At 43.4% G+C, this 26,955-nt stretch overlaps 2 pseudogenes; one reads left to right on the forward strand and one right to left on the reverse strand.

Moving 5' to 3' along the window:
* The window catches only part of LOC130190991 (RNA-binding protein 34-like), a 98,955-nt pseudogene that overhangs the window by 1,744 nt on the left and 70,256 nt on the right, over positions 1-26,955 (forward strand).
* Positions 15,513-26,955, reverse strand: part of LOC130191112 (mitochondrial import receptor subunit TOM20 homolog) — a 26,493-nt pseudogene continuing 15,050 nt past the window's right edge.

Genomic DNA, 26,955 nt, shown 5'->3' on the forward strand with positions numbered 1-26,955 from the left:
AACCCCCTCCCCAGGGAGAACTTTAACTCGCTGAGGACCAATGAGAATGCACGCGGCGGCAATCAGCTGAAGGTACGGCCGGTCGGTGCGAGAGGCGTTACCCTGAGCCAGCAGCTCCTCCCAGCTGGATCTCCTCCAGGAAGAACTTCTGCCTGACCTCGGCGTCCTTCAGAGTCGGGCAGGACAATCAGCAGTCATGCAGGAACTCAAGCCACCAGCTTATGGAGGACTCAAAATGACTTATGTATAATAAATAAATACATGAATAAATATGGAATAAATAAATAAATGCATGAATAAATGTATCAATAAACCGTCTTAAATAAATGTATAAATAAATAAATGATGCTTAAATAAATGTATTAATAAATATAGGAATTAATAAATATAGGACATAAAATCAAACAGGACATCATTAAATAAATATATCTCTCTCTACATTTCTGTATTTCTTCATTTATTTATTTCTCTGTTCACGTGTCCACAGGTATTTCTTCATTTATTTATGTGTGACATTCGTGTCCGTATATTCAAATGAGCTGGGGGCGGTCGACCTCTGTCTAAAAGCATGATTGGTCACAGGGTGTGATACACCTGGTGTGTTGTGCTCTACTACTTCTGCCTTGCACATGAAGCTGAGATTGGCTCGCTCAGCTAACGTTAGCAGAAGTTAGCCCTGAACAGCTTTTGGCTGGCCCGTTTTATCATTTCAGTACACTGAATACAGACTCGTGTTTTCTTGGAGTCTGGTCTTGAGTCGGACTCTGGGGAATGAGACGGTCTTTCTGGTCTTGTGATCACCACATCAACTGTTCTTGTGAATTTACTCAATTATTCACTGTAAATACTTTAGTTTCAAGTTCAAGTTTCAAGTTTTATTGTCATCCTTTTGCTTAAGTATAATGGTTATTGAAATTCTTGTGCAAAACACCCGACAGCAGTAGGAGACTGAAAAAAGAATAAGAACGACAATAACCTATACAATATCCACACAAAAAGAAGAAGAAAGTATTAACAATATATATAAAACAGTGTAATAGAATATACATCATGACAATATATATATATATAAAACAATGTAATAAAATATACACTTTTTGAGACTATATATATATATATATGTATGTACATACAATGTATATGTACAATATATATATATATAAACAAATAATAATAAAATACCACATATTATAGATATTCACAGAATATGTTCTGGTGTGTAGTGTTAATAGGGTCTCAGTCCTTGTTCAGCAGCCTGATGGCCTGACTGAAAACTATCCCTCAGTCTGTTTGTCTTGACACTTGATACTCGCGGTGTCGCCTGCCTGTTGAAGGGTGAACAGTTTGTGGCGGGGTGGTTATTGTCTTTCATCATCCGTTTAGCTGTACGCACAGTGTATATGTCCAGGATGGAGGCTCACCTCCAACGATGTACTGTGCCGACCGCACCACCCTCTATGATGCCCTACGCTCCAGGGCGGTGGTTCCCGTACAGGCGGTGATGCAGCCTGTCAGGGTACTCTCGATGGTACTGGTGTAGAATGTTCTGAGGATGCGGGGGGCCATGTTGAATTTCCTCAGTCGCCTAAGGAAATACAGGCGTTTACAGTGGAGTAGAATGTGTTGCGGTGTTCACTGTTGTTTGGCGTAGGCTACGAATAAACGGTAATAACTATACAACGTCTCGTAGCTTTCCTGACCCAGGGTCTCTAGAATATGAAGTTGTGAATCGGAACCCTCAGTCAAATTGACGTAACGTTATCTTTTAATAAATAATAAACTCTTTGTGCTCTTTAGATCCTCCAAAACCTAATTATATCTCATGTTTGCTTGTCTGAGCGTCAAACCAGTGAACATTCAAAAAGTCCTGCGAGGATCAGGCTTCTCTCGGGCTCAAGATCCCTTGAGCAGGACCTCCGTCAAACTCCGCCGTATATCCTTATAAGGCTGAATCTCCATAAACCGACCACAGATTTGATGCTTAAACTACTCAATCTTCTCGGCTGAAAACATCCCAAATTAAATTAAATTCCGTGACTCAACAACAGTGATATTTAGAATGTACAGACAAAGAATGCATTAGTAAACACTGTTGGTCTGCAGGTCCAAGCAAGTTGAGGATCGATTGCTTCTGTCTTGCTCCTGACTTGACCAATCCTGTTTAACTAATGAGGTTCAGAACCGCCCATTTACTCATTTTTGAATATAATGGACATAAATGCTCAAACATAAATGAATGAAGAAATACAGAAATACTTAGGAAATATATTTACTTAATGATGTCCTGTTGACTTATAACTATTTATTCATTCCTGTATTTATTTATTTATACATTCATTTATTTATTTGTTCCTGTATTTATTCATACATTTATTTATTTATTTATACTTCAAAACAAATTTTAAGTCCTCCATAATCTTTGGACTTATTCTGTGCTGCTGTTTTGGCAAGAGAGTGAGCAGGTTGAGTCTGTTGGCGAAGACTTTGATCTGCTTACTAATAAGTTAAAAGACATACAAATAAATTACACCGTTTTTTTCCTTTTCAACAAATAATGAAACTATTTTTTAATATAATGTTCTTTTCTTCCTCAATGTGTGTAGATATGGCTTCTGCAAACTTTTCTGGTTGTCTGAGGATCAGTTCCTGTGCTCCATCTGTCTGGATGTGTTCACTGATCCAGTCACACCATGTGGACACAACTTCTGCAAAAAGTTCACATCAATGATTACTGGAATACCAACAACCGGAACATGTGTCCACTGTAAAGGTTTTTCTCAAGACCTGAGCTGCTCGTCAACACTTTTGTTCTCTTGAGATGGTTTCTCAGTTCAGACAGTTTGCTTAACAGAGCTAAGCCAGAAGCAGCAGCTCAAAGCAACAAGAGTCCAGGACAGGAGAAGTTCCTGTGACGCCTGCACTGGAACCAAACTGAAGGCCCTGAAGTCCTGCCTGGTGTGTCTGGTTCTCACTGTGAGAGATTCTCACCTGGAGCTCACCTGACAGCTTCACGCCTGAAGAGACATCAGCTGATGGACCCTGTGGAGAACCTGGAAGACAGGATGTGTCTGAAGCACTCCATAAACCTCTGAGCTGTTCTTGTAGGACCGACCAGACGTGTGTCTGCAGATGTGCTCTGCACTGTGTTGGACCACAAGATGCACAATGTTGTTCCTCTGAAACAAGAATGTGAAGGAAAGAAGGTGGAGCTGCAGAAGACAGAGGCTGAAACTCAGGAGATGATCCAGAAGAGACGCCTGAAGATTCAGGAGGTCCAACACAACGTGAAGCTCAGTGAGGAAGATGCAGACCGAGAGAAAGCAGAAGGTGTTCAGGTCTTCACTGGTCTGAAGGAGTCTGTGGAGAGGAAACTGAAGGAGCTCATCACTACGATAGAAGAGAAGCAGAGAAGCACCAAGAAACAGGCTGAAGACGCCATCAGAGAGATGGAACAGGAGATCTCTGATCTGATGAAGAGGAGCACTGAGGTGGAGAAGCTCTCCCTCTCTGAAGACCACCTCCACCTCCTCCAGAGTGTCCAGTCCCTCAACATCCACCATCCACCACCCACCAAGGACTGGTCTCAGGTCAGTGTTCCTCCAGCATCACATGAGGGGACTGTGAGGAGAGCTGTGTCTCAGCTGGAGGAGACGCTCACATTAAAACATTTTTACTGTACCAAGGAAGAGTTTATAAAAATAAGTCAGACTTTTGCATGTTAAAAAAAGTCCTGTATATAGATTTCCCCAAGAGTTCCAGGAAATGAATAATGCAGATGTGTTCCATACATATCTGAAATCCCCTACAATAGCAATCAAACAATTTTAATGGATCAATTAGGACATTTTTCAAAGTAAAAGTCCTAAATGTTTAAAGAAATCTGTAATTTCTTTCATGTTTGAGGTGCTTTATATATGTATTTCCTCATAGTCCAATAAATAGAATGCTTCAATCGACACCGTGATCGGTGATCGGTATTATCGGATCGGCAGATACTGATTTCAGTGATCGGTGATCGGCACAAAAAACCTGATCGGTGCATCTCTAATTTTATTCATTGAAGAGAATAAATGTACATATGTTGTGTGAATATGATGCAGTTGAACTTGACGTTAAAGACACCAAATACATGAAGCTGAAGTTTGACTTTGAGTAAATCAGCTAAATTTGTTCTGTCTGATGTTCACACAGGAAACATTGATTAATAGTTTTGTTGTCATGGAGCTTCATTAAGATTGAGGCCTACTACATTTATATAATGTTTACAGAATACAGGATGTTTTATTGTGTGATTAACGTTAATAAAGAGAATAAATAAATATGTCGTCACTTTGATTTGTTTTGTGAATATTGTTGAGATGACTTATGAACCAAAGAAACCTGTAAACATGATTGTAAAGAACTCAAATAACCGAGTTGTTGACCACAAGGCCTGAGTAATGCAGTCCGCGGTCAGCCGGGGGCTCGTGAGGATCCCCACTCCCTTTAGTTTTCTACACATTGTAAACTAATTGGTCTGGATGACTCTGGGTTTTGTACCTGGCTTTGGTATGAAGGTAATAGCAGCTGCTGTGTTGATTCAGGTAGTTTTTGATTCAACGAGGAGTATCTGTACATTTTACTTCAGAGAGGAATACAAATATCTTTACAGTCTGAATATATTTCTGGAGGAAAGCCATCTGCTTCACTATGGGATGTCATCGATAGCTTCCTGTCTCTCTGTGAATGTAATTGGCTTATGAAAAGCCTGTTGTTGTTGTTGTTGTTGTGGTTTCTCATTTATTTGTGGAAGGTTCAAATGTTCCAAGTAGTTAATCTGACCATTCTTTAAATACACATTAAAAAATAAAAATAATAAAGTGTAGAGTTATGAATGAAATCCTTCAGACAAAAGACGGAAGAAGTCGGGAGTGGGATTAAGCTCTCGTGTTACAAATATATATTTAAAAAAAGGTTATTTATTCGTTTTATAATCCGGAATTCAGAGCACAAATCGTTGCCTCATGTGTTTCTCAACATGGCGCGTTGTCGTCTGCTCAGGTAGACGTCGCCCCACGGGGTCTTTACGGTGATGCTCCGAGTGTCACGGAGGAACAACAACAACAACAACAGTAAACACCTGCACAGGTGAAAACAGAAGCAGTGCTTCGTTTTGCGTCTGTTTTTTAAAAAAGTTGACGTCTCGGGAACGTTTTCAAAGTCGGATCGTCGTGAGAGAAAAGTCAGATGAGCGACATTTATACGTTTTTAACGTGAAACTGACGGAGCCAGAACAACCTGCCCCGCGCCGCGCATCGGAAAACATCGAGAAGTGTTTTTTTAGACGTCGTCGGGGTCAAGCAGGAAAGTGAGGAAGAGACTCGTCTTCTTCAACTCCCGTACGAACCGTTTGAACACGCTCTGACCTCTGGGATTAAGAATAATAATAATATCAACAAAGTAAACAGATTAATCATGAGGAACATTGAGCGTGACAAAAGGACAGACAGTGACAGATTCAGACCCCGCCTCACACGAGGTCAGCCAATCAGCACAAAGCAATGCAGAGATTGGTGTGTGTGTGTGTGTGTGTGTGTGTGTGTCTTTGTGGGATTATGATCATAATGTACCATCACACCATGAATAAATGTGCAGTTACACGTGACTCTCCCTTCCTTCTGGGCGTCTTCGTCAGGAATGCTTTGTTCCAATATGACATTTTCACTTTGAGTTCTCGGGTATCTGACACACGGCTTTAGCCGAGACACGGAGCGTCCTGCCCGGGCGTCTCATCCAATCACCGCCGTGTTGACCCGACCTCGACAACCGCTGTAAACAAACAACAACAGAGGCGTGAAGGAACGGGAGCTTCCAGACTTCTTCACGCTCCCATCAAACCGTCTCCAGAGGCTCAGCGGAGCTGCCGACGCCAGGACGATTGACGGAGCAGAACGACACCAGATCACCTCGGACTCACACACAGGGCGGGATTATCAAAGGTGACGAGTTCATCAGGTTGTAACCGTCTAAAGTTGGGATGTTGTCCAGTGTTCAGCGGTTCCAGTCAAACGTAAATAGACATGATTCTCTTCTTCTTCTCGAGGGTCTCACCTTGTGCCCCGGGACCCGCTCCGTGCCGGGCGGCCCGACCACAAAGTGAACGTCTGCCATCGTCTCGTTGTTGAACATGACTGAATTCCTACAGGAAACACAACATGTTGTCTTAAAATATGAAAACTAAGAAGTTATATTGAATATTCCATGTGATGGGAGACGGTCAGATCCTTTACTCGAGTCTAAAAATCCACCATTCCAAGCTCCAAGTATTATCAGAGAAATGTAGGGGAGAGCGGGGTAATGTGATACACTTTTTACATTTGCTCCCCTCTAGGCGAGCTTTAATTATATATCAGTAAAACGTACACATTTCCCATTAATTCAGGATGTTACCTAGCAATGTACGTTATCAGAATGTCTTTTGGACAAAGGGCAGTGAAAATATGATTGTTTAAAAAAAAGTGGTCTTGTCCTGAGAAGTCAAGGGGGTAAAGTGATCCACTTACTTTTTCCATTTTAAAACTACCATCACAACACATGTTGGAATAGTTACAATCCTGACAGCTAGATTGACAACCACACATTCCAAAACTAATATCGGACTAGTCATAGAATCATGGAGATTAAGATCAATTAAGCACATTTATTTAAACACTTGAAAGTAACTCCGAACAAAATCCTATACAACAAAATACGATGCAAAATGTTTTAATTAACAATCAAATGACAGATAGAACCAGTTAGATTAGAACTCATATGCCAGTTCACGGCAATCAACTGGAGCAAGGCCATGGAACTGGTCAGCTAGTTGTTTCAAGTGTTTGCTCCTCCTCCATCTCATCTGTAAATATTCTCTTTGCCTCAGCTACTGCGCCCCAGGATACTGATTTTACTTCCCCTTTCTATTTTTCTTTATAAATCTTTTGAGGGTTGTCTTGTCAATATTTCTATCCCTTCCAGCTTTTCTTCAGGACTTACACTACCGTTCAAAAGTTTGGGGTCATCCAGACAATTTCATGTCTTCCATGAAAACTCACTTTTATTTATCAAATGAATTGAAAATTGAATAGAAAATATAGTCAAGACATTGACAAGGTTAGAAATAATGATTAATATTTGAAGTATTAATTTTGTTCTTCAAACTTCAAGCTCAAAGGAAGGCCAGTTGTATAGCTTATATCACCAGCATAACTGTTTTCAGCTGTGCTAACATAATTGCACAAGGGTTTTCTAATCAGACATTAGTCTTCTAAGGCGATTAGCAAACACAATGTACCATTAGAACACTGGAGTGATAGTTGATGGAAATGGGCCTCTATACACCTCTGGAGATATTTCATTAGAAACCAGACGTTTCCACCTAGAATAGTCATTTACCACATTAACAATGTAGAGTGTATTTTTGATTAATGTTATCTTTATTGAAAACACAGTGCTTTACTTTGAAAAGTAAAGACATTTCTAAGTGACCCCAAACTTTTGAACGGTAGTGCATGTCCTTGCATGACCTCAGCGGCTGCACTCTCCATCTCTGCAAGGAGTGTTTGGCCCCATGTTGTCTTCCTGGTGTCGTTTCTTGGCATGATGGCTTTTCTACAATGTTTATGATATTACAAATACAACATAATTAATGTAATATTACACTCAAATATGTTTAAGACTAAACTTAACTTGGGGTAAACTGTCTCACTTTACCCCACAGACACTATTTTAGAAAAAACAACATATCTCAGCCATTCAGGCGAATCTTCAGCTAGCATCAATCACATGGTTGTATATGTTAGAGGTTCATCGACATGTATGATATATGGTTTTCTACCTAAATCAATTTGTTTTGACACAAAAGTTGATTTAGTTCACAGCAGGAAAATTTACTTTTACATGCAAAAAACTAATTTTTGTGAAAAAACATACTTAACACAGCACCAGCACCACTTCTTTTTCATGGCAAGGGGAATGGGAGGCTTGAAAACATAATTCACACATTACCACAAATGGGTTCCTTTGCCTAGATACAGGGGGTGTCTCACATTACCCCGCTCTCCCCTACTATACGCTCCCCTCTTTCGGGGCGCACAGCTGACAACACAAGCGAACCCGTCAGGCGTTCATTAAAATCAGCGGAGATCTTTTCTGATGTCAATCTTCCAGTCAGAAAGAAAACATTTCAGAAGACACTTTAGAAAATGTTCGAAAACAAGGAACAATGTGTTTCTGATTATATTTTCATTTTATTTTGAGATCGACAGGAACGTCTGAGATCGACCGGTCGATCGCGATCGACGGGTTGGCGACCACTGCTTTAGCTTTACTCGAGCAGGAAGTTCCTCTCTTATCACTTCATACCTGATGAATTATTAACAATATAACTATGGCTGTCTGTCCACAGTCCCACGACACAGAAACCCACTTTAACTGCTTTAAACTGTCTCAGGAGGACTTTAGTAACTTTGACATCTGTTTTTATTCAAGATAGTCGGAAAAGAAGTGTTTTTAGTTTCCGTCGGAAGGTTTTAGAGACTCTCTGCTTTCCTGATGTCATTGGGAAGTGACAGAGTCACGAGTCGATTGGTTGTTGTGAACGTGTTGGGGTGTGAGGCTTGACCAAGTCCTGGATGTAGACGGGGCCCGATCCGTTCGCAACTCGGTACACAAGTACCAATGTTTTGAAGTGGATACGGGAAGCCACTGGTAACCAGTGAAGGGAGGCGAGTAGTGTGGGTGAATTTAGGTTAAATACCAGTCGAGCTGCTGCATTCTGGATGAGCTGCAGAGGTCGGATGGCACTAGCACAGGGGTATTCAACTAAAATGTTAAGAGGTCCAGTTAGAGAAATTTTCTTGAAGCAAAGGTCCAGAAGATCATAATGTCTAACTATTTAGTGTGATATATATAGCCTGGTAGTTGTATCAACATCTGCATGTAATCAATACCTTTCAAATCAAATGAATTCAGTACGATTAAAACACTTTTTAACAATATTTATTATCATGTAACATAGAACTGGACTGCAGATATGTATAATGTTCTCATGAACTAAATAAAAATAGGGCTGCATTTTAAAATAAAATAAATACAAAATGAAAATTGTGCATGTAATAATAAATAATAATAATCAAATAAAGTGCTTAACTTCAGAAAAATTAAATAAAGGGAGGAAAAGCTTAAATTTCCCCATGTTTCACAGTCTCAAACAATTTTACAGATAATAAATCTCAACACATCTTAACAATTGAACAGTTTTAGAGCATCACTCTTGCATCCCACTCCCCACTTGTTTGCTCAGTGTGAGAATTGAGCTCTAGCTTGTCCTGCCAGGACTTTAAACCTGGGCTTGGAGTCAGGGCCATCCTCATGCACATGGAGGTGCTCATTGGTGAGCCTCAGAATATTTATTTTGATGATATTCATCGTGGAGAAAGCTGCCTCGCAGTTGTAGGTGGAGCCAAACATGGTCAAGATGTATATGGCAACTTTCCTCAGACCTGGAAAAGCTGTCTCAGGGACCGTTTGGAGCCAGAAAGTGGAAGGGTCAGTTCTTAGAAACTGCTCTTTCAGGGACACATCTGCTTGAGATCAACCAGTTGCATCTGGAGGCCCAGGATTTACCCATTTAAAGTGCTGTGTGACTTCCTTTGAGAACCCCCTGACATCAGTGATGATAAATGGGTTCTGAATGAACATGGTGAGCTGCTGTCCAAAGCTGAAGCTGTCAAAACGGTTGCTGAAGTTTACGATCAGCTTATCAATGAAGTCAACAAAAGAAGACGCATCTCTCTGTCCCTGAACCTGTTCCTGCACTGCTGGGAAGTGTGCACAGTCTCCTGCAGGTCTTCTTTTAACAACTGAAGTTTCTTTTGAAAGAGCGGACAGCGGTCATCAGTTCACAAATTGAATTGTCCTTGCCTTGTAGCCTCAAATTCAGTTCATTCAGATGTGCAGTGATATCAACCAAAAGGCCACATTATCCATCTGTTTATCATTTCCTAAAAGAGAGAAAACTGTGTTGCTTTCTGATGTGTTAGCTCTGCCAAAAGATGCTACTTCCTCCTGATGGACCAAAAGCGCTAAGACCCTCCCTTTGCTGAGCCATCTCACATTATTGTGCAGCAAAGATCATCAGCATTGGCATCAACTCTGAGGAATTCCTCAGCATGCGATGCTGGGTGGAAGAGGATGCCCTGAGAAAATTGATCATTTTCATCATTGTATTCATCACTTCAGCATGCTCATCTGACAGGGAGGCACAGAGGACAGATTGATGAATGATGCAATGGTAAGCTATGAGCTCTGGATTGTCCTCTTTCAGTCTTGCTACAGCTCCTTTCTCTCTCCCTATCATAGCAGGGGCTCCATCTGTGGCTATTGAAACCACTTGTGTTGGTTCTATTCCTCTCTTCGTTAACGTCTCCTTAATGGCCAGGTAGATATCTTCTCCTCTTGTACTGGTCTGAAGGAGTGAGACCTAACAGGTCATCACAGAATGCTCTCTGGTCTGTGTTGAAAATCCTGACGTACACTAACAGCTGAGCATTGTCACAGATGTCAGTGGACTCATCCACAGCTAAGCCTACACATGGTGCCTTATGTATGGCTTCATTTAGCTGGGTTAGCACATCCTGAGTTAATATTTCACTTTTCTTTGTGGCAGATGATGCTGACATGGGTATTTGCTTTATCTTATCACAAAGCTCTTGTTTTGGTTTTCCGTCAAGTAATGTTTCAGCGGCGACACTCATGCATTCTTTGACAAGCCCTCCATCAGTAAATGCTTTTTGTGTTGCCCCAAAATCCAAGCAACTCTGAGGAACACTCATGAGCACGTTGTTGGGCAGTGAACGTGTGGCTCAGGATCCTGGTGGACTGTTCATATTGGGCTGTGAGACCACTTATTTTCTGTGATCTCACTTCGGTTTGAGTGGGTATGTTTGTTCAAACTTTATGTTTTGTCTCATAATGTTTCACATTGCCACTTTTAATAAGTGCCACGGTTTCTGAACATATAAGACACACTGGTTTTGTGCTCCCTGTGGGAAGTATGAACAGAAATGAGTCTGTCCATTCCGGATTAAATGCTCTATTTTCGCTGTCAACTTTTCTTTTTTGGAGAGCGGCATTTGTTCCTTATGTTTCTTTCCCTTTCTCTGTCTCACTCGCCTTTTTCTCAACTTTCTCCGGCGCAGTCGTCCGTTTCTCTCCCTTTGCTTTCTACATGTATCGCTTTCTTTTTCTTTCTACCGTCTTTTCAAGTGTAACCTGCCTCTACTTTCTCATCTGTCTGCGTAGCGCTGTCTGTTGAGACGTAATGTTTACCGCGCAGAATGCATAGATTTGCTTGGCTGAGTGCTATCATGTGGTATCGCTTAACTCGCATTCAATTGGTCTGTGCGTTTCGCATCCGCTAAACCACTACCGTAAAGACTGCAAAAGCTGCGCCGCCACCGGGTAAAAAAATTAAAACACCCCGTCAGGTTTTAAATCATAACCTTCTGTTTTGGCTGGCGGGCCGGGTCCGATGGGACGGCCTCTCTGGGTCGGACCGGACCGCGGTCCGCCAGTTAGTGACCTGTGGTCTACACCTTCACAGAGCTATATTTTATTTATGATAATATACTGTATCTAATTACACAAGGCCATTTTAGGACCTAGGTGAAATAACTGTTTAGGGAAAACTGCTTTTAATGCTGGCATACTAACCATTTGTTGTTACTTTGTAGATATTACAATACATTTGGAAATGATAGCAATGTTGTTGGACTTTAAAAGCAGTGTATATGGTTTGGCACAGGCATATTTTGAGTTCTGATATTGGGCTTGTTTTTTGGGCTTGTTTTATTGGCCATTGGGCTTGTTTTATTGGCCATTGGGCTGGTTTTGTCACACAGACCTGGCAACCCTGGCTGCAGGTAAGAGGCGGAGCCACCCTGAAGAGGAGAGCTGCGTCACACCCGGAAACCACACGTTGGTCCGGCAGAAACACTGCAGCGGAGACGAGTCTCTGCTTTTCTCTCAATTCAAAGTGACTTCATCAGAGTCTCTTACAAACACTGGTGAGTACATCTGATTATATTTACACTTGTAACCACCAGGATTAACGCAACACCTTAGCTTTAGGGCTCGATCACACCAGCCGCTTCAAACACGCCGTGGTAAAAACGTGCCTGTGGTCTTGCGCAGCCGGCGATACAACTTCATTTACAAAATGGAGTCAAGCAGCCGTCGCGCTCTTGCTGTGTTGTGGGATGAAGAGGAGGAGAACGCCCCATAAAAGCGGAGGTTATACCGCTAATATGAGTGTCTCGTCGGGGTTTGCCTTTTACTTTTGAATTTCCCGCCGTTCATACCACACGAAAACAGGAAGGAGAGCCCGCCTCCTGCTTGATCTGATTGGCTGCCTTGAGCCTCTTGCTTGATCTGATTGGCTGCCTTGAGCCTCTTGCTTGATCCGATTGGCTGCATTGGGCCTCTTGTTTTTGTGCTCAAATCTTTTATTGGTTTTCGAAATGTATGCAAAAGAAAAGAAGTACACACTGTACATATACAAAGATACTCAGACAAAAACGACACACAAAATATATTATATATATGGGTAGACACGCAAAAACCTGCACACAGTATTTTGCTGATTCATTCTTCAACATTTTTAGAGTAGTCACATATTCATTCTTTTGGCCTAATCTAGTTTTATTCAGATGCGAAGAACATGAGATTGCTGTATTCCTTATGCAACCTTTGATGGCACTCTATAGAATACACGGATCATTAGTGGTCCCAACATTTTCTGAAATATAAACAGTAAAGGCATCTCTAAAGTAGGTGCACAACTCATTATTTCTTCATTATTTCTGCTGTTCTTTAACTCACTTTTGACTTATTCTGTGCTCCTTTGCAAGAGGAGCGAGGTTGAGTCTGTCGGCACGACTTTGATCTTGTTTCTTAATTAAAAGATATACAAATAATTACTGTTTTTTTCCCTTTTCAACAAATCATGAAACTATTTTGAATATCATGTTCTTTTCTTCCTCAATGTGTGTAGATATGGCTTCTGCAAACTTTCTGCTGTCTGAAGATCAGTTCCTGTGCTCCATCTGTCTGGATGTGTTCACTGATCCAGTCACAACACCATGTGGACACAACTTCTGCAAAAAGTGCATCAATGATTACTGGAATACCAACAACCAGAACATGTGTCCACTGTGTACAAAGGTTTTCTTATCAAGACCTGAGCTGCTCGTCAACACTTTGTTTTCTGAGATGGTTTCTCAGTTCAGACAGTCGACTGACAAAAAAGTCGGCCAGCAGCTCAGAGCAACCAGAGTCCAGACCAGGAGAAGTTCCTGTGACGTCTGCACTGGAACCAAACTGAAGGCCCTGAAGTCCTGCCTGGTGAGACTCACCTGGAGCCTCACCTGACAGCTTCACGCCTGAAGAGACATCAGCTGATGGACCCTGTGGAGAGCCTGGAAGACAGGATGTGTCTGAAGCACGATAAACCTCTGGAGCTGTTCTGTAGGACCGACCAGACGTGTGTCTGCATGCTCTGCACTGTGTTGGACCACAAGATGCACAATGTTGTTCCTCTGAAACAAGAATGTGAAGGAAAGAAGGTGGAGCTGCAGAAGACAGAGGCTGAAACTCAGGAGATGATCCAGAAGAGACGCCTGAAGATTCAGGAGGTCCAACACAACGTGAAGCTCAGTGAGGAAGATGCAGACCGAGAGAAAGCAGAAGGTGTTCAGGTCTTCACTGGTCTGAAGGAGTCTGTGGAGGAAACTGAAGGAGCTCATCACTACGATAGAAGAGAAGCAGAGAAGCACCAAGAAACAGGCTGAAGACGCCATCAGAGAGATGGAACAGGAGATCTCTGATCTGATGAAGAGGAGCACTGAGGTGGAGAAGCTCTCCCTCTCTGAAGACCACCTCCACCTCCTCCAGAGTGTCCAGTCCCTCAACATCCACCATCCACCACCCACCAAGGACTGGTCTCAGGTCAGTGTTCCTCCAGCATCACATGAGGGGACTGTGAGGAGAGCTGTGTCTCAGCTGGAGGAGACGCTCAGTAACATGATGAAGACGCTGGTTGAAGTGAAGATGAAGAAGCTGGTTCCTGAAACTGAGATGAAGAGGGTCCAGAAGTTTGCAGTGGACGTGACTCTTGATCCTGAAACGGCTCATCATCAACTCATCCTGTCTGATGATGGGAAACAAGTGAAACCTGCTCAGCCACGTCTCCTCAACAATCCACAGAGGTTCTCTTCTCGTCTCTGTGTCTTAGGAACACAGAAGTTCTCTTCAGAAAAACTTTATTACGAGGTTCAAGTTAAACAAAAGTCTAAATGGGCTTTAGGAGTGACCAGAGAGTCGATCAACAGGAAGGGAAGCTTCACATGGAGTCCTCAGAACGGTTACTGGACTATATGTTTGATAAATGGAAATGAGTACAGAGCTGCTGATGATCCTCCAGTTGTTCTCTCCCTGAAGTCTGGGCCTCAGAAGGTGGGGGTGTTTGTGGACTATGAGGAGGGTCTGGTCTCCTTCTATGACGTAGAAGCTGCAGCTCTCATCTACTCCTTTACTGGCTGCTCCTTCAAGGAGAAACTCCTCCCATTCTTCTATCCTGGTCGTTATCATGATGGTATAAACTCTGCTCCTCTGATCATCTCTCCTGTTGGAGTAAACTAATCACTCTTTGGTTATTGTAATGATTTTCTTCATTGAAGAGAATAAATGTACATATCTTGTCTTAATATCATGCAGTTGAACTTGACATCTTCCTGTTTACTGTGGTGATTGATTTACACGTCATTATTAAATGTATCCCGTTACATATAAACACATTAATCTCTTAAACTCTGCATCATGACACATTAAATGTAGAATTTCAATTCAAATCTTTGTTAAATCTAAGACATTTATTTCTACGTTCAGAAGAAAGATCCAGAAAAGTAAAGCCTGGTTGACAGAAGTTGTTTCATGACAAATAAATTGTATTCTGTGACTTTCATAATAAAAGATGTTTACAAGCCAAACAAGACTTTTTGAAATAAATATCATTTTTACAGTTCTTACAAGTCCATCTGAAACCATGAGTCAATTGACAGAAAATGAAATGGAAACTATTTGTAATGGTTTAATAAATGTTACCTGTAAAAACATTTCATGTTTCCAGCTTCACAAATGTGACGTTTTGCTACTTTTCTTTTTAATAATGTTAATAATGTCAATGCTTTAGTCATAATGTTGAGGTTTGGCCAAACAAACATTGTGAAGGTGTCAGTTCAGGATGCCGACTGGACACGAGGAGCTGGAGTCCAGATGTGGCTCGTCGTGTCCCAAGTTCTCAGGTACAGAAATAAAAGACATTGGAAATGTTTTCTCACTACAAGCTATTTACTAAACGGATGACACAGCGACCAGCAAGAAGTAGAAAGAGGCGTAATTTAATAAAAATAAAATAATCTCACAAGACAACTTCAGTCTGTCCACATTGTTTTATTTTCCTACAGAGCGTCGTCCTCTCTCAAAATGACTAAACAAAACATTTCAGCACTATTTTTACAAAGTGTTTGGGAGTCGAGAACGAACAGAAGACCGATAACAAACTAATTGAAACAATAAATACTTTGCGGAGAGAAGATTCCCGTTTCTGGAACGTTCCACGACTGATAAAGGAACCGCGAGGACGGAGTAACCCTGGTACACGATGCTGTCGGGACGGGAGGGGGGGGGGGGGCTGTTATGATCCAGATACTCTTCATACCCCAAAACGGGTCATTTAAGTTAAAAGACAAACACACACGACTGTCATGGATAAACCAGGAATAAAAAAAACTAAATTCCACTTCCGGAAGTGATGGACGTCGGCCGGCGTGATGGAGGCCGAGGCGTTGGCGAGGTCGTCACGGAGGGTCCACGTGAGGAAGAGGAGGAGGAGGAGGGCTCGGGGGCGGTCTCCTCCTGGTCCTCATGTCGTCCTCGCTCAGACTCTGGGCGCTCACGATCCGCTGCAGGACCGGAGCACAACACACAGCGGGGTTAGTCTCTCTTCTCGGTGGCCCGTCGTTATGTTCTTCTGCTCCCGCTTGTTCCCGCGTGGAGAACCGAAGGACTCGCGGAGGTCCGAGAGGAGCGCTGGGCCCGCCTACCTGGCTGATGCTGGGCAGCTTGGTGAGCAGCATCTGGAAGACGGGCGGAGGCAGAGTCTGCTGCAGCACCTGCAGCAGCTGCTGCGGCTGACCGCACACGGCGATGGCGTTGGTCAGGTGGTCCACGCCTTTCTCTAGTCGCCTGTGGAGCGCAGCACAGACACGAGGCGTGAAGACGAGCACTCGGGGCGTCTCACAGGAAGCCCCTCTTCTTCTTCTTCTTCTTCTTCTTCTTCTTCTTCTTCTTCTTTTTAGGCGGCTGGCATCCAAACTGGTGCATTACCGCCACCTACTGCCTTTCTTTGCGAACTAGAAATATCTAGCACTTTATCCCCTCAAAAAGAAAATAAATAAAATTAAAATAAACTAAACTAAAGGGAGCCCTGTCAACTTCAGTGCCCTAAATTCTTCTCTTCAACCCTGTCTCCTTCAGATACTGCAGCACCCTTCCTGCCCCCAAGGATAATGCATCCCTCAATTGCACCCCTCCTCCTGCCAGCCTCCTCTTCAACCTGCCTCGCTCGCTTCTACATTTCTGGCAATGCCACATGACATGATCCACCGTTTCTGCTGTCTTGCAGTACTCGCACAGTCCGGTTGGGTGTTTTTTAATTAATTGCATTGTTTTGTTTAGCTTTGTATGTCCAATCCTGAGTCTACTCAATATGTTTTCTTCTCTAGTGCTAAATATTGTTGTCCTCCCCTTGTTAACCTCCTTCTGGATAGTATACAGATGTCTTCCTGTGCCTCCTGCCTCCCAACTGTGCTGCCATTCCTTCATAATGTTTATTTTTTATAATTGATTTAGCTTCTGATTTGCTAAATAAAATGTCCTTCTTGTTCTGACATTCCAATGCTTGCTTTGCTAGTTTGTCTGCTGCTTCATTTCCCTTTACCCCTCTATGTGCCGGCACCCACATGAATGCTACCAACATACCCATATGCTTAAGACGGAAAAGTGCTTTGTGTATTTCATTGATTAAGTCCTGCCTGCTGTTAGATGTGAGTGATTGTAATGACATTAATGTTGAACTGGAATCCGAACAAATGATGACCGTACTTATCTGACCCTCCTCCACCCACTGTAGTGCTGCTAGAATGGCCAATGTCTCGACTGGATACACCGACAGATGGTCTGACGATCTCCGTTTGACTTCATCACGAAAAGATGGGCTGGTGACCGCAAAACCGGTTCTACCTGGACGAGGATCTTTCGATCCATCCGTGAATGCCGGAGTAAATGATTTATATGTCGACTTTAGCCGATCCTCCACCATTCCTGCAATATTATCAATGTTTTTAAGTGCTTGGGTTTTGTTCAGTGAGAAAAAATTGATCAACTAATCCTGAGGAAAATAACCAAGGAGGTGTTACCGATAGCGACGCGGTAGCAGTGGATTTGATCTGATTCAACATCATCTCCTTGCAGATTGTCCACGACTCCACGAAGCAGCCCTGCTTGTCCTTTGGCTTTCCCAACACGGCATGAGCCCCTTTGGTTGGCTGCTTGTCCACGGAATGCCCTTCAGATTGGCCCAATAGCTCAACATTAACTGTTTACGTCTCAAATGCAGCAGCATCTCACCCACCTCCACCTGGAGAGCAGACACAGGACTTGTTCTCAAAGCCCCACAACAAAGTCTCAGAGCCGGAGATTGCACCACATCCAACTTTTTCGTGACGTTTTGCCGCAGTTCCAAACGCTATACACCCATCATCAAAAACTGATCTCATCAGCGCAATATCAATATTCTTCATTGCAGGCCTGCTGGCTCCCCATTCCGACCCGGTTAGACACCTCATCACATTTAAAATATTTGTACATTTCCTAACTATCATCTGAATCTGCTCATTCCATGTTAGCTTATCATCGAACCACACCCCTAGAAACCTCAAAACCTTCACTTGTTCAATAATTTGCCCATATAGCTTTAGCTGAGTAACCACTCCTCTTCCTCGTAAACATGATTGTTTTAGTTTTCCCCACAGAAAACTTGAATCCCCATGCATAAGACCATCTTTCTACTTCATTCACGGCCTCTTGTACCTTCCCTTTAATGTGGTTTATGTTCTTCCCCTCTTCCACAACGCCCATCATCTGCGAATAGGATCGTCCAATATCACTCTGAACTCGAAGGAACACATCATTCATCATGATGGAGAACAGTATTGACTGATGACACCACCCTGAGGTGGACCATTCTCCACCGGTATCTTCTCGATAGTGCTGTCCCAATTCTGACTTGGATAACTCTGTCAAGTAAAAAGTCTTTAATCCAATTGTATACTCTGCCCCCTATTCCCATAATATTCAACTTAATCATCAACCCTTCCTTCCAAACCATGTCATAAGCCTTTTCCACATCAAAGAACACCGCCATCACTGACTCCTTCTTTACCTGGGCTTTTTTGATTTCTGTCTCTAAACAAATAATTGGGTCCATAGTTCCTCTACCTTTCCGAAATCCACTTTGATGAGGTGTTATCATTCCCCTGGTCTCCATATAATAGCTTAATCTCTCGGTTATCATTCTCTCCATCATTGTACCTACATGAGAGGTTAGTGCTATGGGTCTATAATTTGTTGGATTTGATGAATCTTTGCCCGGTTTCCTGATTGGAATAATCACAGCTTCTTTCCATGATCTAGGAAGTCTCCCCATTTCCCAAATTTTATGATAAAATGATACCAATTTCGTCATTGCTAACCTACCTAAATGCTTCAGCATTATATAACATATTTCATCCTTCCCTGGTGATGTCAATCCGGCTCTTTCTATCACCCTTTTAACCTCTTCCAAAGTAAATGGGGCATCCATTGAACTATTAGTATTGTCTCTTCTTTCCAGAGCACCAGGATGAGCCGACCGTGTCCTTTCCCTCCCTAATTTACCCTCTACAGCAGTGGTGCCAGGGTTACGGCCCGCGGGCCGGACTCGCCCCGACTGTACGTCACATCCGCCCCCGGGTGATAAGGGAGAATTTTATTTTATTTTATTTTCATCTAATTTTATTTTTAGATTGATTTTGGTGGAATCTGTCGACTGCACGTCACACCCGGTCCGCGGGTGATAAGGTTGGGTACCGGAAACCGTGCCACATTACAACCGGTAATACTCGGACCGAAACGCAACGCACATTTCGGTGCTTCTTTCCGGTGCCTGAGCCGATTGAAATTGAAAAAAACTTGTTGTGAACTTCTGGTGACTCCGCCCTGTCAGCAGGTTGCGAGCCTCTCATATTTAAGTTTGACAGCGGAGGCTGCGCCGTGTGTGACTGCGTGAACCCGTGTGGAGCACACCAGCGTCAGGCTGGACGACGGGGAGACCGTCACCGGTCCCCCTGAACACGGGGAGACCGATGATGACGAGCAGCCGGAACTCAGATTAGTACCGGAACGTTGATTGCAAGTCTTGCATTCATAAAAGTAGCCCAAGAAATAATAAATTAGCCATTATAACTGTAAATAACCCCTTAAAAGGTTTATTGTTTTGTGTTGATTGCCTTATTTTGTATCTTCTTTATTGGTTTTGATGTATGCCTTTTTATATTGTATTGTTTTAATGGTTTTGTATATGTTTTAATCTACTTCCGGTTTGAGCTACATTTGACTTTTATTTTGAAATGTTAAAAGGAAGCGCACCTTTATTTTATGTTAATATACAAACTTGACGGTACGGCTAAATGTTACGGACGGATGCGCATTTTATTTAAAGTTTGATAGTTTTAATGGACCCGTATGAGGCTAACGCTCTTACGGTGGTGACAAGGAGGTTTTAATTCAAAGGATTTGGTTCATGTTTATACAACGGAAGAAAGGAAATAAAGAAGTTCACCAGCAGTAAAGTCTCACGCCGATTGATATACGGGGATCCGTTACAATAACCATGTTTAAGCTAGCTCGTAGCTTGCGCTAGCTACGCGCTACGAGCGTGACAGTCTGTCAGCAGATGTGTTGGTGTCCAGCGGTCCCGGCTGTATACCCGGTGTTACCGGGAATATAATGACGGAGGAATAAAGACCGTGGGGCGTCACTTTGTTTCAGTGTAACTCTCGCTGTCAGAAGCAAAACTTTATTTGTCACGTGTCATCTTCAGTCCCTCTGATTGGTTGTTCTCTTTGCCCATCAACACAGTGACAGGTTAACCCTATAAAGTCTGCACATGACAATACATATCATCATATAATGGAGAACATGTATTGTGTATGTTAACAGTCTGATATCCGTTGTGTGTCAGTGCTCCATGATAACGGCTTCTACAGGGAATATGGCCAAAGAGGTTTTTAATGTCCTCATTGTGCGTTTAAAAAAAAAAGTATCGGTTCAGGCACCGTTTAGCACCGGTATCGTTTTAAAAGTACCGGTTTAGCACCGGTATCGTTTTAAAAGTACCGGTTTAGTACCGGTATCGGAAAAAAACCAAACGATACCCATCCCTAAAGGGGAGAATATATATTTTTTTATTTAATATAATTTTTTGAATTTTCGGTGGAATCTGTCAGTTGGTCTGTTGCTTCTTCCCGCCTCAGCTGAAGCAGCCCCGGGAGTGCTGATCGAGATGTCGTTTTCAAAAAAGAGGAAGGTTGACACTGAAGGTCGCATCTTTCAGGAAAGATGGAAGGAACAGTATTTATTTTGGGAAGTAGGAGGCAAACCCGTGTGTCTTATTTGTTCTCAACAAGTGGCTGTAGCTAAGGAGTATAACATAGCTGATGATATGAATTGTTATATGAATTTGATGACATCAATGTGCTTTGTTGATATGAATTGTTATATGAATTTATCTCATGTGAGTGTGGGGAGTTATGATATGTTTGGGATATGTAATCCCAATTTAAACCAATACAAAATAAAAACTAAAAAAATATAATAAAACAGTTTACACTTGTGTTATTTATAGGAAATGTGTTTTGTTGGCACCTATAGTCTATTTTGGTGCATTTCTAATTTATATATGTAGGCTACTTGCATGGATAGGAAAATGTTACGTTTTTAGATGGTAACTGTCTCCTGCTTTAGGCTATGTAATTGTAGGCCTCCTTGTGAGGCAATTTTGGTGCCAATGCAATTTCTTAATGATGTGTCGGCCTTCATGAATAATTTCAAATAGCCTACCTATCCATGTGTTGAGTCAGTGTTTGGCCTTTTCAGTCCGAAAGTGTTATCCGGCCCCCTGAGATCTCACTTGAAAGAAATCTGGACCCCTGTCCAATTTCACCCTGGCATCCCTGTTTACAGGAAGCCCTCCCTCAGGGAGAGACTTTAACTCGCTGAGGACCAATGAGAATGCACGCGCGGCAATCAAACTGAAGGTGCAGCCGTGTCGGTGCGAGGAGGCGTTACCCTGAGCCAGCAGCTCCTCCCCCAGCTGGATCTCCTCCAGGAAGAACTTGCACGGCCTCGGCGTCCTTCAGGTCCGGGAGCTGCAGGACAAACAACGGTCAGCCTCGGGAACTCGAGCTCCTCGCTCGGGTCCTTCCGGGTCCCTGAGGTCAGACCTCACAGGAGGTCATCGTCCCGAGAGGAGCTCTGATCTGTGAGCCAGTTGAAGTCCAGCTGCATGCTGGGAGAAACGCTCCTTCAATCCCCATTATCCAATAAGGAGCCAGATAAAAGCAACCGGCTGATCACCGACTGCTGCCTTCAGAATAAAAGCCTAAAAATGATGCTGACTGCTTCTACTACCAATATAATCATCAGTTACATAACATACAGTGTAGATGTTGACATGATGTGATGAAGACTTTGTAGAGAAACCACACAGCTCACTAATCTGCTCCGAGTTGATTGACAGGTGATATCAGGAAGTGATCCAACAGGTGTGAGCTCACCTTCACCATGCCCGCCGTCTCTTTGTTTGCCTTCTGCTTTCTCCGCCCTGCGACACACACACACACACACACACACACACACACACACACACACACACACACACACAGCAAAATCGAAAGTGTGAATTTAACTCGCATAGTGTTAAAATCAACACTTTGCTGGTGTTTATATAATCCGCCCCGGCTCCGAGTTAAATTTACACTTTGCATAGTGTTAATATTTTAACTCATTAATAGTGTTAATATTTAACACCTATAGTGTTGTTAAAAGACATAAAGTGTACTTTAACACTCAATTGTTGTTGATTTCTAACACTCTTGGTGTTATTTAATGTCACATTGCAGTGTATTTTAACTCTAAATTGTTGTTGATTTCTAACACTCTTGGTGTTATTTAATAACACATTGCAGTGTTCTTTTAACACTAAATTGTTGTTGATTTCTAACACTCTTAGTGTTATTTAATAACACATTGCAGTGTACTTTTAACACTAAATTGTGTTGTTTGCTTTCAGTAAGAGTGTTGATTTCGAACACTCGTCATGTTTAATGCTATGTAAAAATTTACTATTAACACTAAAATTGTATATCTACATACGGTCAAATGCTTACACCCCAAAAACAGTGAACTTCAATAAATTATTGATACAATTCTTTTTATGTTATTCAGAAAATATCTTCAAAGCACCATCACTATAAACCATCAAGCACCGGACTCGACTGCCACTCCTCCCCCAGAAAGGAGGCGCCGTAAGCGTTGTGAGAGGAAGCAGAAGAGGGGTAGGCGCGGAGGTATCCGAGCTAGGCTAGCGGCTAGGCCAACTCGTCCAGCCATACCATCCATTATCATGGCTAATGTGCGATCCTTGGACAATAAAATGGACCACATTAGACTGCTGCAGACGGAGCAGCGAGACGTGAGGAACTGCTGTGTGCTTATCTTCACGGAAACATGGCTAAACGACAACATCCCCGACTCTGCTGTGAGACTGGAGGAGCTAACATGCTACCGAGCGGACAGAGCCCTCGCTGATGGAGGAAAAACTCGCGGCGGCGGGGTATGTGTTTACATCCGGGACGCATGGTGCCGGGACGCTGCCGTGGTATGTAGACACTGCTCACCACTGGCGGAGTTTATGATCATAAGGTGCCGTCCTTTTTATCTGCCGAGGGAATTCACGGCGATTCTGCTAGTCGCTGTTTACATCCCCCCGACCTCCAACAACAGTGATAGAAATGCGGCACTCGGTGAACTGTATCAGGCCATCAGCGAACAACAGACGGCTCACCCAGACGGCTTCACCATCTTTGCTGGAGATTTCAACCATGCAAACCTTAAGACTGTCCTTCCCAAACTACACCAGCATGTTGATTTCCTTACAAGAGGAGACAACATTTTGGATCTGGTCTACACAACCCACAAAGGAGCGTACAAGGCCTCCCCCCTCCCCCACATAGGTCTCTCTGACCACATCACCGTCATGCTAATGCCAGCATACAGACCCAGAGTGAAAGCCTCCAGACCGGTTCTGAAGCAGGTACGTGTGGCCAGAGGGCCTCCTGCGCACTACAAGACTGCTTTGACTCAACAGACTGGGGAATGTTTAAACAGGCAGCCACATACAACGACCACACAGACATTGGGGAGTACATAGACACTGTTACTTCTTACATTACCAAGTGCATTGATGATGTGACCCATGTAAAGACCATCACCACTGGCTAATCCAGAAGCCATGGCTAACAGGGGAAGTCCATCGGCTGCTGAGGACTAGAAATAGGGTCTTCAGAGCTGGGGACTAAACGGACCTGAAAACAGCGAGAGCCAACCTGTCCCACGGCATCAGGAAAGCAAAAATTCCTACACAAAAAGATAACCCGGCACTTTAAAGACAGCAGAGACACACGCAGCCTGTGGCGGGGCATTCAGACCATCACAGACTATAAACCCACGCCACAGAACTGCGACAGCAACATCTCTCTGCTAAACAACCTCAACAGCTTCTTTGCCCGGTTTGAAGCACAGAACAGCACTCGTCCACACAAGACTCCGCCCCCTCCCCATGATCAGGTTCTGTGCCTGTCTGCTGCCAGCGTGAAGAGGACTCTCTCGCCCATCAACACCCACAAGGCAACAGGTCCAGACAACATCCCTGGTCGTGTGCTGAAGGACTGCGCAGAGGAGCTTAAGGACGCCTTCACGGATGTCTTTAATACTTCTCTGAGACAAGCTGTTGTTCCATCATGCTTCAAGGTAACCACCATCATACCTGTGCCAAAGAAATCCACTCCGTCCTGCTTCAACGACTATCGTCCAGTGGCACTGACCCCATAATCATGAAGTGCTTTGAACGACTAGTCATGTCGCATATCAAATCCATTCTCCCCCACTCTGGACCCTTTCCAGTTTGCATACCGGCCCAAACGGTCGACGGAGGATGAAATCTGCTCTCCCCTCCACCCAGCCCTCGGCCACCTGGACAAAAGACTCCTATGTAAGAATGCTGTTCATAGACTTTAGCTCAGCATTCAACACAATCATCCCACAACAACTAATCTGCAAACTTGACCAGCTGGGGCTCAACACCTCGCTGTGTAACTGGCTGCTGGACTTCCTGAGTGAGGGGCCACAAGCAGCACGGGTTGGCAACAACACCTCGAGCAGCATCACACTCCAGCACAGGGGCCCCTCAGGGCTGTGCTCAGTCCCTGCTCTTCACCTTGCTGACTCACGACTGCAAAACCAGCTACAGCACCAATCACATGGTCAAGTTTGCAGATCGACACACCATTGATAGGTCTCATCACCAAGGATGACGAGACCCTCTACAGGAGGGAGGTCAACCTTCTGACCACGTGGTGCTGGAGCCAACAACCTCCTGCTCAACAACAGCAAGACCAAAGAGATCGTTGTTGACTTCCGGAAAGGCCACACCCATCACCCACCACTGACCATCAACAGTGCGGACATTGAGCAGGTCAGCAGCACCAAATTCCTGGGGTGGAAATCAGTGAGGACCTCTCGTGGACAGCCAACACTACATCGCTGGCAAAGAAAGCACAGAGGCGCCTCTACTTCCTCCGGAAACTGAGGAAAGCAGGGAGCCCCATCCATCATGTGCACCTTCTACCGCGGCACCATCGAGAGCATCCTGACCAACTGCATCACTGTGTGGGCGGAAGCTGCACAGACCACAGCAGGAACGCCTGCAGGCGCATAGTGAAGGCAGCTGGAAGGATCATGGGTGCCTCACTCCCTCCCATCCCTGCAGGACATATACAACACCCGCCTCACCCAAAGCCACCTCGATTGTGAGGGACGCCTGCCACCCGTCACACGGTCTCTTCAGCCTCCTGCCCTCTGGGAGGAGATACCGGAGCCTCCGGGCTCACACCGCCAGGCTGTCCAACAGCTTCATCCACCAGGCTGTCAGGAAGCTGAACTCTCCCCATCCTCCCACTCCGTCCTCTTTCAGACTCACATGTCTGAATGCTGCTAGCACAATTTATGTTGTCTATATGTTTACATGTTTCTTACTATTTTTGCACTTTATGTTGTCTATATGTTCACATGTTTTTTACTATTTTTGCACTCTATGTTGTCTATATGTTGCACAATTCACTTTATGTTGGACAGAAGAGAAACGCAATTTCGATCTTCAGTATGTCTGCTCATAGGGAAAATTGACAAATAAAACATGACTTTGACTTTTGACTTGAGGGAACACTCAGCACGTTGTTGGGCAGTGAACGTGTGGCTCAGGATCCTGGTGGACTGTTCATATTGGGCTGTGAGACCACTTATTTTCTGTGATCTCACTGGATTTGAGTGGGTATGTTTGTTCAAAACTTTTGCCATGTTTTGTCTCATAATGGCGTTTCATTGCACACTTTTAATAAGTGCCACGGTTTCTGAAACATATAAGACACACTGGTTTTGTGCTCCCTGTGGGCAAGTGAACAGAAATGAGTCTGTCCATTCGGATTAAATGCTCTATTTTAGCTGTCAACTTTTCTTTTTTGGAGGCGACATTTGTTCCTTATATTTCTCTCCCTTTCTCTGTCTCACTCGCCTTTTTCTCAACTTTCTCCGGGTAGCAGTCGTCCGTTTCTCTCCTTTGTTTTTCTACATGTATCGCTTTCTTTTTCTTTCTACCGTCTTTTCAGTGTAACCTGCCTCTAGCTTTCTCATCTGTCCTGCTGTAGCGCTGTCTGTTGAGACGTAATGTTTACCGCCGAGAATGCATAGATTTGATTGGCTGAGTGGTATCACGTGGGATAAACAACTCGCATGCAATTGGTCTATGCGTTTCGCTCGCATCCGCTAAACCACTACCAGAAGACTGCAAAAGCGCGCTGCCCGGGTAAAAAAATTTAAAACACCTCGGTCAGGTTTAATCATAACCTTTCTGTTTATGGCTGGCGGTCCGGTCCATGGGACGGCTCTGGTTCGGACCTGACCGCGTCCGCTAGTTAGTGACCTGTGGTCTACACCTTCACAGAGCTATATTTTATTTATGATAATATACTGTATCTAATTACACAAGGCCATTTTTAGGACCTAGGGTGAATAACTATTAGGGAAAACTGCTTTTAATGCTGGTATACTAACCATTTGTTGTTATTTTTAGATATTACAATACATTTGGAAATGAACAATGTTGTTTACTTTGGTTTTGGGTTTAAAAGAATTGAAATGAACTTTTTTGCCTTTTAAAAGGCATGTTTTTTACCCCCTCATGACGAGCCCCAAACTGCTTTTCCCCGGAAAAAATTTTTCCGGAGAAATAGGGAGGGCGAGTCCTGGCCTTAACAAATTTCCTCAACCCAAAAACCCAATAATAGTACAATAAACATGTTGTTGGCTTTAAAAGCGTGTAATGGTTTGGCACGGCATATTTTTTTCTGAATTGGGCTTGTTTTTGGGTTGTTTTAGGAGGGT

Source organism: Pseudoliparis swirei, unplaced genomic scaffold (assembly GCF_029220125.1).
Source record: "Pseudoliparis swirei isolate HS2019 ecotype Mariana Trench unplaced genomic scaffold, NWPU_hadal_v1 hadal_26, whole genome shotgun sequence".
Lineage (NCBI taxonomy): Eukaryota > Metazoa > Chordata > Actinopteri > Perciformes > Liparidae > Pseudoliparis > Pseudoliparis swirei.